Source organism: Gossypium hirsutum, chromosome A08 (assembly GCF_007990345.1).
Source record: "Gossypium hirsutum isolate 1008001.06 chromosome A08, Gossypium_hirsutum_v2.1, whole genome shotgun sequence".
Classification (NCBI taxonomy): domain Eukaryota; kingdom Viridiplantae; phylum Streptophyta; class Magnoliopsida; order Malvales; family Malvaceae; genus Gossypium; species Gossypium hirsutum.
In genome coordinates, this window is record NC_053431.1 from 119,135,710 (window position 1) to 119,154,426 (window position 18,717).

Sequence of the window (18,717 nt, forward strand, 5' to 3'; positions counted from 1 at the left end):
ATTTAATAAAAAAAGTAAAAAAAGGCCGGGCCGGGCTCTGGCCTATCATTTTTTTCTCGGGTCAAGCTTGGATAAATTTCTAGGCCCATATTTCGGGCCGGGCTTGGGTCTTGAAAACCGGACGAAATTTTTTATGGGCTTGGCCAAACCTGGCCCGGCCCGGCCCATGCAATATGAGTCAATTACATATAAGATTAATTTTGTATTAGTTTAATACTAGAACAGTATGTACTTATCAATATCGATACGGTACTCATAACCATGATTCTAACTTATCATGTTGGCATAATTATAATTGAAAAAATATTCTTTAAGAAAAAATCACGTTTGAAATTTAACTATTGTAATATTTATTTAAAATTAATTTTATAGAAGTAGAAAAACTAACTTATGCTAAATTATAATATAAGAATTAAATACTAAATCTGGAAATAATAAAAGGACCAAAACTAAATTTTGACAGATTTAGTCAACGAATAACCTCCAAACCTTTCTACGAATCTACCGATACATATTTTCCGCGCCACAATTCATAGACGGTCCAAAGACAGTGTCGAAGAAATTTGAACATGTTCGTAGCTCATTTTACTTTCTCCTCTTTCCAAATATCCTTATTGAAACCACCCGACAACATCGGGGAAAAAAATTCTGACCGGATCCGTTCCGTTGCCTTGTCGACGAACATGTCTGGTTCCTTCCGTTTCTCGATTTCTCTATCTCCATTGCATTCTAATGAATTCCCAAGAATTCCAGTTACGAAACCCCGCATTCATGTCCCTGTTCCAAAGCTAATGACGGTCACACTTTCTAAGGTTGTTTCACCACTGAGAGTGGTGGCGCCGGGGGTAATGATTGCGGCAGTGGGCTTGGAAGTGGACCGAGTGACGGAAGCGGAGCTGAAGGAGAATAGGTTTAGGAGCACACGTAGGACCAAGATCGTCTGCACTATTGGGCCTCGCACGTGCGAGTTCGAAGAGATTGAGGCTTTGGCCGTCGGAGGAATGAACGTGGCGCGTGTGAATATTTGTCACGGAACCCGCGAGTGCCACCGGGATGTAATCCGGCGGGTGAGACAACTGAATGAAGAGAAAGGGTTTGCCGTTGCGGTTATGATGGATACCGAAGGCAGTGAGATCCATATGGATGATCTAAACGACGCTGAATCGGCCAAGCCGAGGTAAAATTAATTAAGCCGGTTTAATTATCTTTAGAATTTGTTTTTGTTTATTAAATTTGATCCTTTTTTCATAGGATGGCCAAATATGGACTTTTACTGTGCGAGCATTTGATCAACCATCACGCCCAGAACGTACCATTACTGTTAATTATGATGGCTTTGCTGAAGGTACATTTCTTCTAAGCTCTACAAATGAATTAACCAATATTTAGTATTAATCCCCAGTAAGCAAAGTTTCGAATTTGACCTTTGTAGATGAACAAGCTGTTTTGTGAGAGCTTTAACTCTTGTTTAGGAATTTGATCTAGCACGAATGTAAGACTTGAAATGTATTAAAATTGTCTTCTAGTTTCACTACTGTCTGCTTATATCCACCCCACAATTTTGTTTAATATGTGAATAACTAAACTACAATGCTTTCGTTTTCTTTTATTAAAACATAACAGATGTGAAAGTTGGTGATGAGCTGCTTGTTGATGGAGGAATAGTGACGTTGTGGTGATCGAGAAGATCGGTCCGGACGTAATCTGTCGGTGTACTGATCCAGGGTTGTTATTGCCTCGTGCTAATCTTACTTTTTGGAGAAACGGAAGTCTAGTTCGAGAGCGCAATGCCATGCTTCCGACCATATCTTCCAAGGTTTGTTCCTTTGGTCAAACTCATTCTGGGAGAAATTTTTGAAATGTCATCGGGAGACTGACGGACCTTTCAATAGTAGAGATATTACGCTCAAGGTGTCTATATTCGATTTTATCTCCAGGTTTTGTCTCCTGATTCCATAAAGAACCCTTGATGAGTTTATGGAATTGAAATACCTTACATACTAAAGAAATGTGAGCATTTAGTCTTAATGAATTCGAACCCATGCCCTTGTATAGTATTAGTGGGTAAACATGGTAGCACTTGAGCTAGGGTTCGAATTCCACCAAGATTAAATGCTCACGTTTCTTTGGTGGGTGAGACTCTCCATTCTGTGAACTCGTCAAGGGCTCTTTGCGGAGTCGAGAGATAAAATATGGGGATAAAATCGAGCATAAACACACTGGGGACAATACCTCCACTACTGAGGGATCAATTGACTCCCTGAACTACACTTCAAATACTTCTCTCAGAGCATGTCCAACCTCCCTCAACATACTTTAAGAACAAAGTGGTTTCATGCATATGTAGAAGTCCATATGTAATGTTCAAATGATTATGTTTGTTGCAGGATTGGCTGGATATTGATTTTGGTATTGAAGAAGGTGTTGATTTCATTGCAGTGTCATTTGTGAAGTCTGCTGAAGTTATTAAGACTTTAAAGAGTTATATAATCGACCGATCGCCCGGAAGGTAAATCGATTACTTTCAATGTACCTTCATGTAGCTGTAATGCGTACTAATGGTTTGGTTTTGCCAGCCAAATCGGTATCATTTCCAAGATAGAGAGTATCGATTATCTGAAAATTTTGGAAGAGATAATTCGGGTATCGGACGGAACTATGGTAGCTAGAGGAGATCTAGGTGCACAAATACCGTTGGAACAGGTCCCGTTGGTTCAACATGAGGTGATTCAGCTATGCAGGCAACTCAATAAGCCTGTCATTGTTGCTTCCCAGCTGCTCGAATCGATGATCGAATATCCTATACCAACAAGAGCTGAAGTTACCGACGTTTCCGAAGCAGTAGGGCAACAAGCAGATGCTTTAATGCTTTCTAGTGAACCAGCTATGGGACAATACCCTGAGAAAGCATTAGCTGTACTAAGAAGTGTTAGTTTGAGAATCGAAAAGTGCCGAAGGGAGGAAAAAAACTGGGATGTAACTGACCTTCACATCGTTTCATTGTCCAAACTCGATGAGATTTCCAAGGAAATATGTAATACAACTTCAAGAATGGGTGAGTTGTCTTAACAGTACCAACTGAGCTAATACTCGATAAACTTTCTAACTTGTTTTTAACTTTCAGCCAACAAACTCAAAGCGGATGCCATACTTGTTTATACAAAAACCGGACAGACAGCATCACTTCTTTCCCGAAACCGACCCGACTGTCCAATCTTTGCATTCACACCCTCGACGTCTATTCAAAGGTGTCTGAACCTGCAATGGGGATTGATACCTTTCCGTCTCGATTTCTGGGACGACATGGAGAGTAATCTAAACCGAACATTCTCCTTGCTTAAAGCAAGAGCGATGATCAAGTCCGGTGACCTTATCATTGCTGTCTCCGATGTTATGCAATCCATTCAAGCAATCAAGGTTCCCTAGAGTGCAAATTATGCTTTTAGTTTTGATTGGTTTTATGCAATTTTCTTAATTTTATATTATATTATAGACAATATATAGTATAAATTCATTATTGATTAGGAATTTATTGAGATGCCTTAGTTACTTTGAACTGCCCTATTCAATATAGTGAAAAATCAGTCTCACCCTGTAAGATGGAAGTACCCCAAATGCTCGTTCTTTTTGCAGAACACAATTTTATTGGTGCTATTGAATTTGGTTGATTTAGCTTTATTATGGTTGTATGAGGGAAAAATAGCAAAGACAACATTTGAGTGTATTTTTATATTGACTATTCTTATTTTTTTTCCACAACCCTTAATTGCAATGTCTAGGGAATCCATTGGCGAAAAAATGGGTTCAAATAGATTAAATCGATAGAAAAGAAATAATTTAACGAATTTTAACTTTTAGTAGATATGGAAAATCAATTAAAACATTTAGTTTCGAAATCTAAAATTGAATTAGTCGAATTAATTAATTTTGAAAATATCTATTAAATCTATATATTTTAAAAGGTAAATAATCTAATTAACCACTAAATTATTATCGTGTTTTTAATTTGATCATTAGATTATGAAAATTTTCAATTTAATCACTAAACTATCTGAATTGTTTTTTTAGTCCCTATGTTGTTAAGTTTGAAAGGACTGGATGTCGTTGTCATTTATTTCTCAGATTAACTATATGAATGGTCACTCAATCATGAAAGTGTTTTTGTTTTGATCATCCAATTATAATTTTTTTTCAATTTAGTTAATAAGGTTATCGAAATTAGATTTTTTTAGTCACTATGTTGTTAAGTTGATATCTAAAGTTTGATACCTAATAACAAATTTTACCCTTCAATATTTATACATTATATCAATTTAGTCTTAATTTTAAAAAAATCACTAAATTAAGTCTTAATATTTACATAAAACTAATTTAAATTCAAAACAGTCCCGAATTTAAAACAACTTAAAATCCAACTCGAATAGAGAACTTGCAGTTACCTAAACCTAAAGTAATTAGAAGTTGTAGTGTAGTGTAGTGTAGTAAATAGAAATTAAAAACAGCATTTAGAGAGACTATGTATGTGTATATATATCTTATTGCTAATGTCCAAAGTCGAAATCAAGCCACCGCCGGCCCCACCACCCTCCGCCGCCCAATTGAAGCGTTGAACCCAAATTCGGAAACAAATAGTGACATCGACCGACATGCTTTACATTATTTCAGCTTAAAATATGGTCCCTAAAGAATTGAATAGGTTAAAAGCCATGGGCGAAATTGCACTTGCTTCAGTCTCACTCAAACTGAAACATAACCCATTAGCAACGAATCGATCACCAAAGGGCAAAAAAGCCTAAAAGGGAACCAAAGAGAGCGACATCTTTCATTAGCTCCTTTTTTCTTTTCCCTTTTGGCACTCATGAAATCAAAGGAATTAACTTCGATAATAGATAAATAAACAAATAAAGGGATAAAAAGAAAAGCTAAAGACAGCTAAAGACTTTAATTATAGAATCTGATTGTGATATCAAAAATAAAAAAGAGTAAATTACACCTAAGGTCATTAAATTATTAGTAGATTTATATTTTGGTCACTTAACTTTAAAAAGTTACAAAATGGTCAGTGAACTATTTGAAAGATTTCATTTAAGTCACTGAGTTGTTAAAACTGTTTTTGTATGGCCTTATCTATTTGCAGCACCTACATCGATTTAAAGCTCTCTTTCCCCTTATTTTCTACAATTCAACTTTTTTTTATGAAACAACTTTGAACGTCACGAATCTATGAACTAAATCCAAATAACTTTCTTCTCTGATCTTTAACACTAATTGCCAGATCGACTTGGATCTAAGTTATATTATTCTACTCGTCGATGGATACTAATCCGCCATATCGATTATTGAATCGTCACTTGGAGGTCGCTAACTAGATTTTTTTAAAAAAAATTAACGATCCTGCGCTTTAAATAAAAACTTTCAAATAGTTCAATAACATAAATGAAAACCTTCGAAATAGTTTAGTGATCATTTTGTAACATATTGAAGTTAAATAACTAAAACGTAAATTTACTAACAGTTTAGTGACTTTAGATATATATTACTAAAAAAAAGTGTGAGCAGATATGGATCACTTGCATTTTAAAGCAGGAAAATGGAAATATGTGTGAGATGGAAAAAATAAATAAAGAAATGTTTAATTCAAATTTCAATTTATATATGTTGAATCTGGTGCCCTAAGTATAGTATTTTTGTTTATGTAAACTTGTATTTTTTTCGAATAAATTGGTTAATAAAATAATTCATGAGTTACGACGTCCTCATGTAGTTTTTGCATACAAAGTAAAATAGAAGCAAATATTGGCTCACTGGTTGTCTAATGTTTAAACTAATACTAAATGGTATTACGTGGTCGGATTGTAATACAGAAAGACAACTTATATTAGTAGACAAACCTAAACATGTCCTTAGACTAATCGAAAATAAGTAAACCGATTGAATGACTAATATCTCATCTATCAAGTGCAATTAGAGAGATGTTTTGTCTTGGGCATCGGAGCAAATGACTCCCAGAAAATAGTGGCATTGATGTGACTGAATAGACTGACAGTACATCGAACTGAACCCAAGAAGAATAGATATTGAATCTGTTTATGGATTTGTTCACTTGTAACGTTTAAAGTGTAACACACGTTAATCCTAAATGGACGATAAGCTATGTATGCATGACTCGTATACTTTGATGTAAGTAAAAGTTTGAATTCAAATAGATAATGAATCTAAACTTGGTGCGTTGGGTATATGACTTCTGTAGTATGTAGCATCATTCACAACAGTGGAATTTATAGCCTGAGATATGGGTAAATGATATCCTGTTATTAACATTACATGGTAGATGAAAAGTAAACAAGGTCATGGATCATTTGTCCTTATGTTGAACAACTTGATTACTATTTTATAAAAACAACTTTTCATGAAGGAAGATGTAAAGGTTATTATGAGATAAAATAGAATCATACTGAGAGAGAATATTTATACCAAAGAGATTAAGAATATCCTATGAGGGTAACACACTTATGATAAGATCATTGGACGAGCACCGATCGAGTTATTTTTGTAATGATATGTCATTAGAGAAAGCTCAGTCACGAAACTATAGTGGAATGACTTTGTGACTAAATGGGTTTATAATTAATAGATGAAAAGTTGAAACTTAATTATAACTCATTTGAGGCCTAATTGCATATGTCCAATTCGTTTCTCTACTAACTCGTTGTAATAAGAAATAAATTGCATGTTGAATCAAATTAATAAAAATGGTAAAGTTAGTGAAATGAAAAACATTTGAAAATAAATGTGATTTTCTCTAAATGAAAATGACCTTGAAGTTAATTTATAGTTCTTGGAATTATTATTTAATTGATTAATTAAATAATTGAAGTTTAAAAATGGAATTAAATTAATTAGTCATTGTGAATCCGTTGAATGTAGAAATATTAAATATATTTTCTCATAAATTCTTTTAAGTTAAAGTCGTTATCATTTTAATGGAATTAGAATCAAGTTGAGATATTTATTTATTTAAATTAATTTATGATGTTTATTTTAACAAATAGAAAAACATGTATTGGGTTGGATTGAATTATAAAGTACTGGGTAAGTTCAAGAAGTACTTATAATTAGACCCGATACAGAAGAGACTCAAAAGCCCCTCATGTTAATATTAGGGACAACAAACCCTAGTATAATTAACTAGGGTTGTTTTCCTCTTAATCCTAGTTAGAATAGGAATTAGTTTTTCTATTGAAATAAACTTCTACCCGAAAATATTATTATTTTGTCTGAAAATAGTGATAATTTAATTTTTAAGTATAAATTCTATTTTCCTGAATAACAATTATACCGGTTTCTATTAAAGAGAGATTTGTTTTTCAACTGAAAGTAAAGTAAACAATTTTCAGTTTTGTGTTTGATTCAAATTCGTTCGAGTCCACACTCGAAACAGTTCGTGATACGATAATAGCGAAAAAGGCCATTCGGTTGAAAGCCATGAACGAAAAAGATCTGCCTAGTCGAAAACACATGTGCGATTTTGGTGAAGGGTTTATTGCTATAAATATTACAAACCGACTCAAATTTTAAATTTTTAATTTTTCGTTGAGCAAAAAAATTGTTTTCAAATTGAATTTTTTTCAACAATACTCTTTAAACTTTTTTAAAATTTAATTTCTCCACTTTCAATTCCATAAATTTTGTAATTTTTACTTGTCTAATTTGAAAATTAAAATTCAATTGTTAACCTAATAAATTGATTTTTATTAAATTTAAATATATATTATCAATTAAACATTAATTTTTAAATTATACTTTTGAATATTAAAATGACACATATTCAAATTTAAGAAGCTCCAATAACAATGTCTCTAAGTGGATTTTAATTTTTAAATCAAACAAGTAAAGATTACTAAATCCATAAAGAGATTAAATTTTAAAATTTCGAAAGTAAAAAGATAAAAGAATAATTAAACCATAAATAAATAACATACAAGGCTAATGAAAAAGTCTCAAAGAAAAAAAAGAGAAAGAATGAACTTTTACCTAAGCAAAACTTGTTTATTTGTGAGAAAATCAGCCATTGGAACCTTTAATTTTCTCACAAAATCACCCACCAATTACTATATATACACATAGAGAGACACACACACCAAACTTCATTTCTCTAAAATACAAATCAATGTAGCCAACAATAGGTATTTTACAGTATTAGCGTCAAAGGCTTTCAAATAACATATAGTAAATGGTGGAATTTATGTTCTATCATTTACAAAATCGACCCAAAGACACTAAAAGAGAAGATAGCTTTCTCAAGCATAAAAGCTGTTGAAAGAAAGTTCAAACGAAGTATGTGATTTTTCTTTCTTTTTTTTTTGTCAATAATTGACAAACAACTCAACCGATAGCATACTTATCCAACAATAACATTTATGATATAGGACATGGATTCCAACATTATTAAGTGCAAATGTTGAGACTTCCTTAGTAGGTGACCAATACATCTATATGATTCAATTTTATAGGCATCTAATGTGACTCTATCACTCTTTTGAACTCGTTGTCACTCCAAACACTCAAGCTCCACAAACCCAACTCATCGAAGGGTCTACTAACTCTCAAGCATGAAAGCTTGAAAGGAGGTCGACTCTTTCAAAAGAAGTATGTGAAATTTTGTTCATCAAGAATCACAAATGCCTCAACAAGTAGCGCACTTACCCAACAATGCCTTATACAACATGGATCCAAACATTATCAAGTGCAACTGTTGAGATTTTCTTTATAGGTAACATTGTGTATCTATATGACCTATTTTCAGCACCTAACTAAAATACTAGATACTACCACTCTATTGGACCCGTCACCTCCTCAAATACCAAACTTTTAACATCATTGCTTCTCTTTAATAGGTACATCTTGGATGCCATTTTTTTTCCCTTTATAAAGAAAATTCCCAACAAGGATGCAGGCGCTAAAACTAATAACATGGTTGGCATAGTCTATTTTATTGAAATAAAAAGTCTGGCCAGTTTCCAAAGTTGAGATAATTTTGCTCCACTTTAGCCTTTAGCTTTAGACTTTGGTGTATAATTACCCTTTTTTTTTTGTCATTCACTTGGTAGGCAAACGTAAGGTTGATTTGATTTGTGACTATTTTTTTAAATCATAGTACTAGCAACCCAAAGCTTGTGGAAGGCATTACAGTCATGGGCACACAAAAAATGCAATTTACTCTTTCAATGGGGTCCTCAAAATGCTTAAATTTTCACACCTTATCTTCATTACGGTCTTTAATGTTCTTTTTAATGATATATATATATAATGTATAACACATAAAAAGATATAGATTATAAGTTTTAATTGGTGCTTGTAAATATTCCTTAACGAAATCTCTTAAAAATTAAGAGCAAAGCGAACTATAGTGTGATTTTATCTGTTTTTAAGCTACAATGAGGATGTAGAAACTTGTTGAGACAAAAAATATAAATTCTTAATCCACTAGCTAAGGATTAGATTGTAATTATAAATAATAAGTGTTATCTTTTTTTTAAGCAATTTCTTTTTCAAGAGAACATTTTTTACTTTTTCAAAATAAACAATATCCCATTGTCTTGGACAATTAAATATCCTCAAAATTATCATCTAAGATAGATATTTTTACACTATTTCAAAAATTCATTGATTTAATCATATGAATATGTAAAATAAATATTTTCAATCCTAATAGGAAAGGGATGGAAACGGATACTTAATTTAAAGTAAGTAAACAGAATTCATACTCGATCTCATAGATACATATAGAATTATGTGAAAAACCGTATTCGATGAAAATCATATGTATAGCTTGGAGTGAGATTTGACATATATTTCGAAGGTCCACCCTACAATACATGAACTTTGATTTGGTGTAATTATACATATGAAATTTTAATTGTGGTTCAAATGTAAACATGAAACTTTAATTTGATTCAATCATACGCATCATCATTAATTGTTTTAATAATTTTTGAGAATTAGATCAAATCAAAATTTCATGTTTAAAATTGTACAAATTCAAATTTCATAATAAATTTAAAATTTATCTATATAATTATATGATTTGCAACTTGTAAAGCGTTAAACTCCACAAATGTTATTGAAAACATGACAAGTGTCCTATTTATTTACATATTAAAAATATTTTATTTTACTATATTTTATAAAATACAAATCATACTCTTAATCCGCTTGTGAAATTCAAAAAAAACCAAAATATAGTGTCATAATTTTGTATCTAAGATTCCCTAAATATTTTAATGTAGGGAAGATAATGAGAAGAAAAGAACAGTGTGTTGGGGAATATGGTTTTCAAGAAAAAGAAGCCCATATATTGGGGAGACAGCATTTTCTTAGTAAGACCCACATGAGGCCCTATGCTCTAATTAGAGCATTTATTTTTACACATTCACAATTTATTTTTATGAAATTTAATATCTGTATTCTTTTATTTGTATCATATCAAATTTTGTTTTCTGTCTTTTTCTGTTTGTTATTGTATTGTCGTTTTAATTATTAACGAAATTAATTTTTAAAAAATTTAGTATTTCGAAATTAATATTTTTATTAAATAAAAATTAATATTTTTATCTAAAAAATTGATTATTTAAATTAATCTAGAAACATGGTTGTCCTTTCTCTCCATGGAGCCTACACACACCAGAAAAAAAAAAAGAAAAAAAAAAGAAAGGAAAAGGCCCAGCAGAGAATCCAATTACAGTGAGATATCATATCAGATTTCAGATCAAAATTCAAAAGTAGCCTTTAAAATTCAATCAAAATTGATCCAATAAGTAACAAACATGAACTGACTAAACAAAGAGCTTGAGACCCCAAGGAGCCTCCTCCACATGATATAAAAAATACAGTGACAAGTTGGAAAGAGTTTTTTTTCTTTTTAAAAAGGGAAAACTTTGGGAATTCTTATGAAAAAAAAATCAATTTCATCTCTAATCATTGTAGTAGGACCCGTGCCCTAAATTCAAGACATGAAAATCTTTGCCACATGGTAGATTTTTTGTTTTTTTAAACATTAGAATCATTCAAACAAGTTACAAGGCAACAAAATATCAAATATGGTAAATAAATCATTAGGCCAAAGGACCGATTGTAATCTTCTCTGTGCCAAAAGAAGAGTTATTCGAGTATGGACATGGAGGAGGGAGAGAGCCACACTTCTGTTGAGCTCAACAACCTTTATAACCGGAGTCCAAAGCGATGGAACATTCACACGCGTCATGTCTGATCAAAACTATGAAAACAAGAAAGAGGCAACAGGAGGGAAGGGAATGTGACTTAATAACATCGGTGTTGATAGAGGTGGCTCAAGCTCGATTTTTAAATTGTTGCCTAGTTCTATGAAACAATGACATCCAGTTAAGAAATGAACCCATCAACAATCGGCAAGTTCGTGTACCTAATTTTCCCTCATTGTCACTCTTAGTAGGAGCGCTTGTGAGGAAAATAGTCAATTATAACAAGAGGACCTTGTGGCAAGAAAGACGAGAAGGGATTCTTTTGAGAATGCTCAGGCAAAAGAACATTGTCAAAGTAAAGGTAGATGGAATGAGAGAAAAAAAAATCTAAAGGAAATAAGAAGTGAAAGTGAAGACATGATTGGGTTAGGTCGATCTGATTTTAATATTTTATGTTCATTTTGAGTTTGAATTATTTCAAATTTTTCTTGTTTTGAGTTTGTTAAAGGTAAAAAGAGCAAGGAGGAGAAAGATGGCGGTTTACATGATAGTGATGTATTGAGAGTCGCTAGGATGGTGATTGGATAAAATAAGAGTGCAAAAAAAAATGTTGAAGAAGAATAACCTTTTTAATGATATGGAAGGGTACTTATAGTTACAAGCGAGGCCCATTTCCCTTAGGCCATATGTGTCCTTGTTGGTCTTGTCATGATAGGCCCTTTAAGGGACATGATAGCCTTCCTAGCTAAACGACGATGGTATTGATGAATTTGATTACCTGGTTGCGATTAAATTGATGTTGACTTAACGAATTTTTACGTGAGCTCTCTGTGTTCTTAATGTGAAGAGGAGGCTCAACACATGTCTTTGGCAAGGTAGGTTGGAGACGTTCTACCTGTCAAGTATGCATGTGCTAGCAAGGTTAAATTGGTGAGGTGTCATCTATAGACAATGTTGTGATCGACAAGGTGATGTTGGCGAGGTATGAAGACAGAGTCATGGCATTTCAAGTTTGAGCTATTTCACATTTAGGTCATCTTGAGTTCAGATTATTTTTTATTCTATGACATTTGGATTAAGATTGTTATTTTTTTATGATCAAATCAGATTGGATCAAATGTGAACTTGAATTAATCAAATTAAATTTTTTAGTTCAAAAAGCTTTAAAAGGTGACAAATTACATTTTGGAAAAGAAATCATTCCAACTTAAGTTGACAAGACTAATCCATGCCTAAGAAAATTGGACAAAACCCATATATGACAAAGGCACATGTTAGGACTGAAAACCAACATATTGTAATTGCATATAACAAGAAGCATTAATCAACAACTCCGATGCCTTATTGAACTTTATTTTAGCAAGAAGCATTAAAAAATTTAAAAAATTATTTGTTATTTTTAACAAATAGTATAATATGTCAATGCCTAAAATTACTCATAGCCCTTTCCCAACCCTTAAATAGGAGGATAATGCGCTTCAGCGTACTCAAACCCACATCCTCCTATACTGACAATAACGCCAATACTAATCAAGCTAAGACTCAATCGACATATTTAATATATTATCATATTCATTTAAATATATATTTATTTATTTATCTTAATTTCACTTTGAAATCTAATGAATGCGCTTTAAAATCGAATCACAGTTCACAGGAGTTAAAAACAACTTTATTTTAATAAATATTATATTTAATATTTTGTTGGAAGTATATTATATTTAATTTGGATTTGGTCAAAATGAGTTCATCACAATTCCATTCATAACAGCATGCAACCCACACATAAAATATTATAGTAAAAAAGGGTCCTTTTTTAGTGTATTGTAGCTGATTTCTTTTATCATTATTTTTCATTATGAAGATGATGCTCATCTGAATCGTGTGAATCATGTTGATTCTATGCCCTAATCTTTTTACTTTTTGAATGGTGTCCACCAAAATGACTGACAAACTTTATTATCGATTTTCGTTTTAATTATCAAATTGGTTCATGAATTATATTGGTTTTTTCATTTAAGTACATAATTTTTTTTTTTAAATTGATATCTAAACTATCCGTTCCCCAAAAGAGAGGCTAGAAAAGCTTTTTCTGGAAGGATCAATATTAAATTATATGTTTTTATAAGATTTAAAATGCAATTTTATTATTGTAATTAATTATAATGTTTTGAAAGGACTAAATCAAAATTTTATAATTTTGGAGGGCAAAGTCAAGTTTTTTTTTTATTTACATTTTAAAGGATAAGAACTGAAATTTTCCCATTTCAGGGAGGCCTACCCCTTTTATCTGAAAAAATATAGGACTTCCAATAAGAATAAGCTACATATCATTTTCTTTTGTTGGCATTGTGTTTTGGAGTAAAATTAAATGAAATTGATAAATTACGTAGATTTAAAAAAAAAAACATAGTTCAAGGATAATTTTGAGCATTGAAAATGCCTAATTATTGAATTTTATAGATTTTATACTTAAAATATATTATTTAAAGTTTAATTTAATAGTAATAGAGTTGTGACTCAATTTTTTATTGAAATAAAATATAAGTGGCAAGACAGGCTGCACAAGAAGAATTCGTATAGAAGTCTACTTCATCTGTTTGATATTGATTTGAATAAGGTGTTTCAATATTATTGATTACTTCCATTAGATGTTCATTAGAATAAGGTTTTCTAAACCTATAAATAAAGTCAGTTCAACATAGTGAATTTTTTCTCCTCTACCCATGATTTTTTTTCTGAAATGGTTTCTATATAAAATCTGTGTGTTCTTTTTCTCTTTTTTTTTACCATTATCGTCATTCTGTTTTTACAAATAGCATCTTAATATTAATGATAAAAAATTAAATTTACTGAAAAAAAAAAAGCAAACTAAACATCTATAGACTTTAGTGGAATTGATACAATTTATGAACACCAATTATCAATTATAAGTTAATAACAACACCATTTATAACAAATATTGTTATGATTTTCAATTGGTAAACAAAACACGTAATTAAATAATAGGGTTTTTTATTATCTAATTATGGTTTTAATCATTATACTAGGTTGAAATTTAATCATTTTACATTAACTTCATTCCTTTGTTTTTATAAGATTATTAGTAGATCTATAGTACATTAGTTATTATTATTAAAATGATAGTTTTTTTTTAATTAATCTTGAACATCCAATTTGTAAATTTATTATAGGCTCAATATTATTGATGAATTTTTTATGTTTTTAATTGTATAAACGAGTAACTGTTAAAAAGATTTCATATATCAGTTTAACAATGGTAACGAACAATGTTATCAATTTGGACATACTAATAACATTGTAAAAAATAGAATGATCAAATTATGTCAAATTAAAGTAAAATGATTAAATTGTAAAATTCAACATAGTAGAATAGCTAAATTCATAATTAGACCCCCCTCTTTCTCTCTCTCTTTTTCTCTTGAATCTACAAACAATGACAATGAGGCCTTGGCTTAATGATAAAATTCTAAGATTATTGAAATTTTGGATTCAAGTATCACCGTATGTAAATTTTCTCTATATCTATTATGACTGTGCTATTCAGATTGACTATGATAGAAACCTGATATGTTCAGCGATCCAATTATATGTTATAATGTTAATTGTTATTATAATCATCTCAATTCTAATAAGAGATATATCTTAAAATCATATATGAACGTTGATTTAATGTAAAATATGATAAATGAATTTTTTCAATTTTCTCGAATCACTAACATCGTTATTAATATAGTGAAATTTTATATTTACACATTATATGCATGAACTATTATACTTATCTAATGAAAATAAAAATTTTACATGTATAGTTACATCAAACCAAAGTTCATGTATCATATTTTATATTTATTAAAATTTATTTGCAAATTTGAGATTCATCCCTACTATATCTATAACCTCTTAAAAAAAACAATTATTTCGTGAAAATAAAATTACAATAGAAAGTTTTGATAAAGTCTTGGCTCAATAACAAGGTTAGAAGCCCACGTTTTAAATAATATTTGATTTCGTTACTAGAATAATTAAAAATTAATAAAATTATTAAAAAAACTATAAAATCAGTTCAATAGATTCGATTTTTGATATTTTGTCCTGATTCATTTAAAGATCGATTTAATAAATCGATACAGAGTTTAACTACTCTACCTAGTTGATTCAATTTGGTTCAAATAATATTGATTAAAATTAGAAACCAATTGAGGTACTCGTTGACTTGAAAGTTGATATGGGCCAATAGAATTGAAAAAAAATAATCCAATCGAATTCGATTTTTTATATTTATGATTTTTTTATGATTTACTTAATCAAACAAATTAAATTAAAAAACAGGTGACTTGATCGTTGGTGCAAGGATCAGATTTTGAAAACCTGGGTAGAAGCTTGAAGAAAGGGCCTTTAGCCTTAGTGGGGCCTTTTAGGTACTGATGAATTAATCCAACGGTTACGAAGCATCAAGTGATCCGAAACGTGTGCACTCTAGATCACATCACGCCCGATAAGACATAATAACGTCCTTGTCGGAATAGCGCCGCGTGCCTTACGAAAGGACATCCGCTTTTGTGGTTTTGAATGTAAAAAAAAAAAGGGAAAAAGAAGAAGAAAATTAAATTCCACTGCTTTCCCTATTTAGCTTCCCATAGACTCTCCCTTCCCCGTTTTACACTTCACCACCGTCCACTAAAAAATCCCCATCCTCCAAAAGTCATTTAATTGCAATAACAGGACATTAATTTCGAATATATTCTTGTTCATAAACAACGATACAGAAAAAAGATAATTTTGAAGTGAAAGCAATAAATGAGGTATTTTAAGCTTTAGTTCCATCATTAACCCCTCTGGTTAATGCTCTTTTAACAAAATAAAAAAAAAATCAAATATCCTGCAAAGTTACTCTTGAACGTAATAATCAATTATTAAAAGAAATTACGAGAGACTTTAAATTTCGCAAATGGGACCAGATGTTGCAGGGCCTGAAAGACTGCAATTGTCAAAGAATTAAAAGCAAATGAAATCTCAAATTCAAAAGCTCTCTCGCTGAAATCTGCATCTACTTTGCCTCCCTTTCTTCTTACGTTTTAAATGGCAGAGAGATCCAGAACAGGGGGGAAAGAGATAAAAGCAAACAACGCGCAGAGACAGGGACCATAGAGCTGAGAAAAATATAGAGGACTAAAACGAAAGAAAAAGAAAAGGTCATAACCTAACACACAAAACAACATATTTTATATATTTTTTTATTAATTCATCAAAACTCATACTAGATTGAATTAAATTACTAAAAATAAAAATATAAAGATTAAATTCCAAAATTTCAAAACATACAAAAATTTTAACTTTAAATATAACATGAAGTGTATTTACAGCACAAATCAAATTACACACACGTGTACCAACAGTTTTTCAATCGTGCTAACAAATATTATAATTAAATTTTAGAACTATTATTATGTTATAATAAACGTCGATAATAGTGGTAGAACGGTCGCAAAACAATAAGAAAATGAAAATATAAAAACACACACATTTTATGTAAAAATCTTTTCGGAGAAAAATCACAAGCATAGAATGAGAAATTTACTAATGTTATAAAATGAATTATACAATAGTAGTTTCGACTATATCTATTTAAGGGTTGAAAAAACCCTGTTCTAATCAAAGAGAGATAGAAGAATGATAGTTCTATACGGATTCAACATATGATGCATGGTTTGTATTGCACGATCGTAACCCTAGTCTAGTTGTACGGCCCTCGAACTTTCACTCCCACATATCATCTTATTTTTTCATTGTATTTATTTCTTTAACAAATGACGAGATTCGGGTCATACAATCTCTAACATATTATTTTTCATATTAGATTCATGTTGTACACGTATTAGGCATACACTTGTTGTAAACAATATGATTTTGCCTTAAAATTAAAAAAAATATTACTAAGCTCTTTAAAATTTTTAAAAATTCTAATTTAGACTTATTGTTTTGTTTTGTTTTTTTAATATTTCAATTAAACTTTAAAAAAAAAATTAATCAATTCTCAAATTTAATCTCACATCTTATCGTTGCTGGTTAGATTTTATTGACATTTAACGTCTACAACACTGACAAAAAGGTATTTTTTGTATATTGATGATTTAAAAATTCAATTAAAATAATTTAAAAATAAAAAAGACTAATTTAACATTCAAATAATAAATTGAAGACAACCACAATAATTTATTGGCATACTGATAAATTTAATCTTCAATATTTATATATTTTTATCAAATTGGCTTTTAATATTATTTCTAACTAAATTTGATTACTAATCTTTTAAAAAGAGTCAAATTATTTTTTTAAACAAAAATGTTGATTAAACATTAATGTTTTAACGATTTTGGTGTGATAGCCGCCGTGATAGTCTACCTGTATTTGATACTGACATGACACTATTTGTTTTATATACATCAACAAATAATTTTAAAATTATAAAAAATAAAAAAAATCAAAAAACATATAACTTTATAAAATTTTAAAATGCAATTGTGGGATGCGATATTTAAAATTTTAATATTTTAGTCAATATTTTCATTAAAAATAAAAATTCAACTTTTTTTGAAAATTTGATAATTAAATTCAACTCTTTTTAAAAAGTTAAAGGTCAAATTTAACTCAAAATAAGAAAAAAATCAAATTGAAAAAAAATATAAAATTTAAGGACTAATTTTTTATTATGCCACGTTCTTTTTGAAAGGGATGTCCGAATAATTAACCCTTACATTTATAAGGTATGTGTATTAATTGAATAATTTCGAGTATATGTCGGATTATACCATCAGTCCCGTCCCCTATCGTTTATGTATATTAAATTTATATTTATTTTCATTTTTCGTATTCTTGGCTTAAAAAAAAATGTAGCCATCGATAAGGATTAAAATGACATATTTATCCTCTCTTACCATTGACCTTTTTCAATAATTTTACCATACTTCTACTGAAATGATTAACCTACCCATATCCCCCATCACTTTTTTCTAGTTATGACAGTCAGTGGGGTCCACATAGGGGTATTGTAGTCAAAGAGCTAACTACAGTATTGATTATTGTAACCTGTCAATTTTTTTACTTCCCAAGTCAGTAAAAGAGCATCTGATCTTTGGGGGTTTCAAGGTGGGTGAAAAGGCTAAATAACCATTTTGTCGTGTAGTCAGTTTCGTTTGTAGAAAAGGCGTATTTTCGTCATTTACTTAGGAAATGATTGTTTTACCGAACCTGCCCACGCGACGATCATGAAGCCGTTTCAGTAACCTCCGCATGACGATAGGGGTAATAAAGAAAGGGGTAAAAACGAGATACGGTCACGCTCCTTTACGTGGCATCGTGTAATCCCCCCTCAACTCAACCGATTACATTTTTCATCCACGTCGGATTCCGGCGTGCCAATTAGGTCCACGTCAGCAATCCTCTATCACCTCTTTAATAATGCCCGGACCACTTC

The 18,717-nt window shown here is 30.7% G+C and overlaps 1 pseudogene; it reads left to right on the plus strand.

Moving 5' to 3' along the window:
* Positions 1-491: 491 nt before the first annotated feature.
* Positions 492-3,732, plus strand: LOC107936484 (pyruvate kinase isozyme A, chloroplastic-like; annotated as a pseudogene).
* Positions 3,733-18,717: the final 14,985 nt, after the last annotated feature.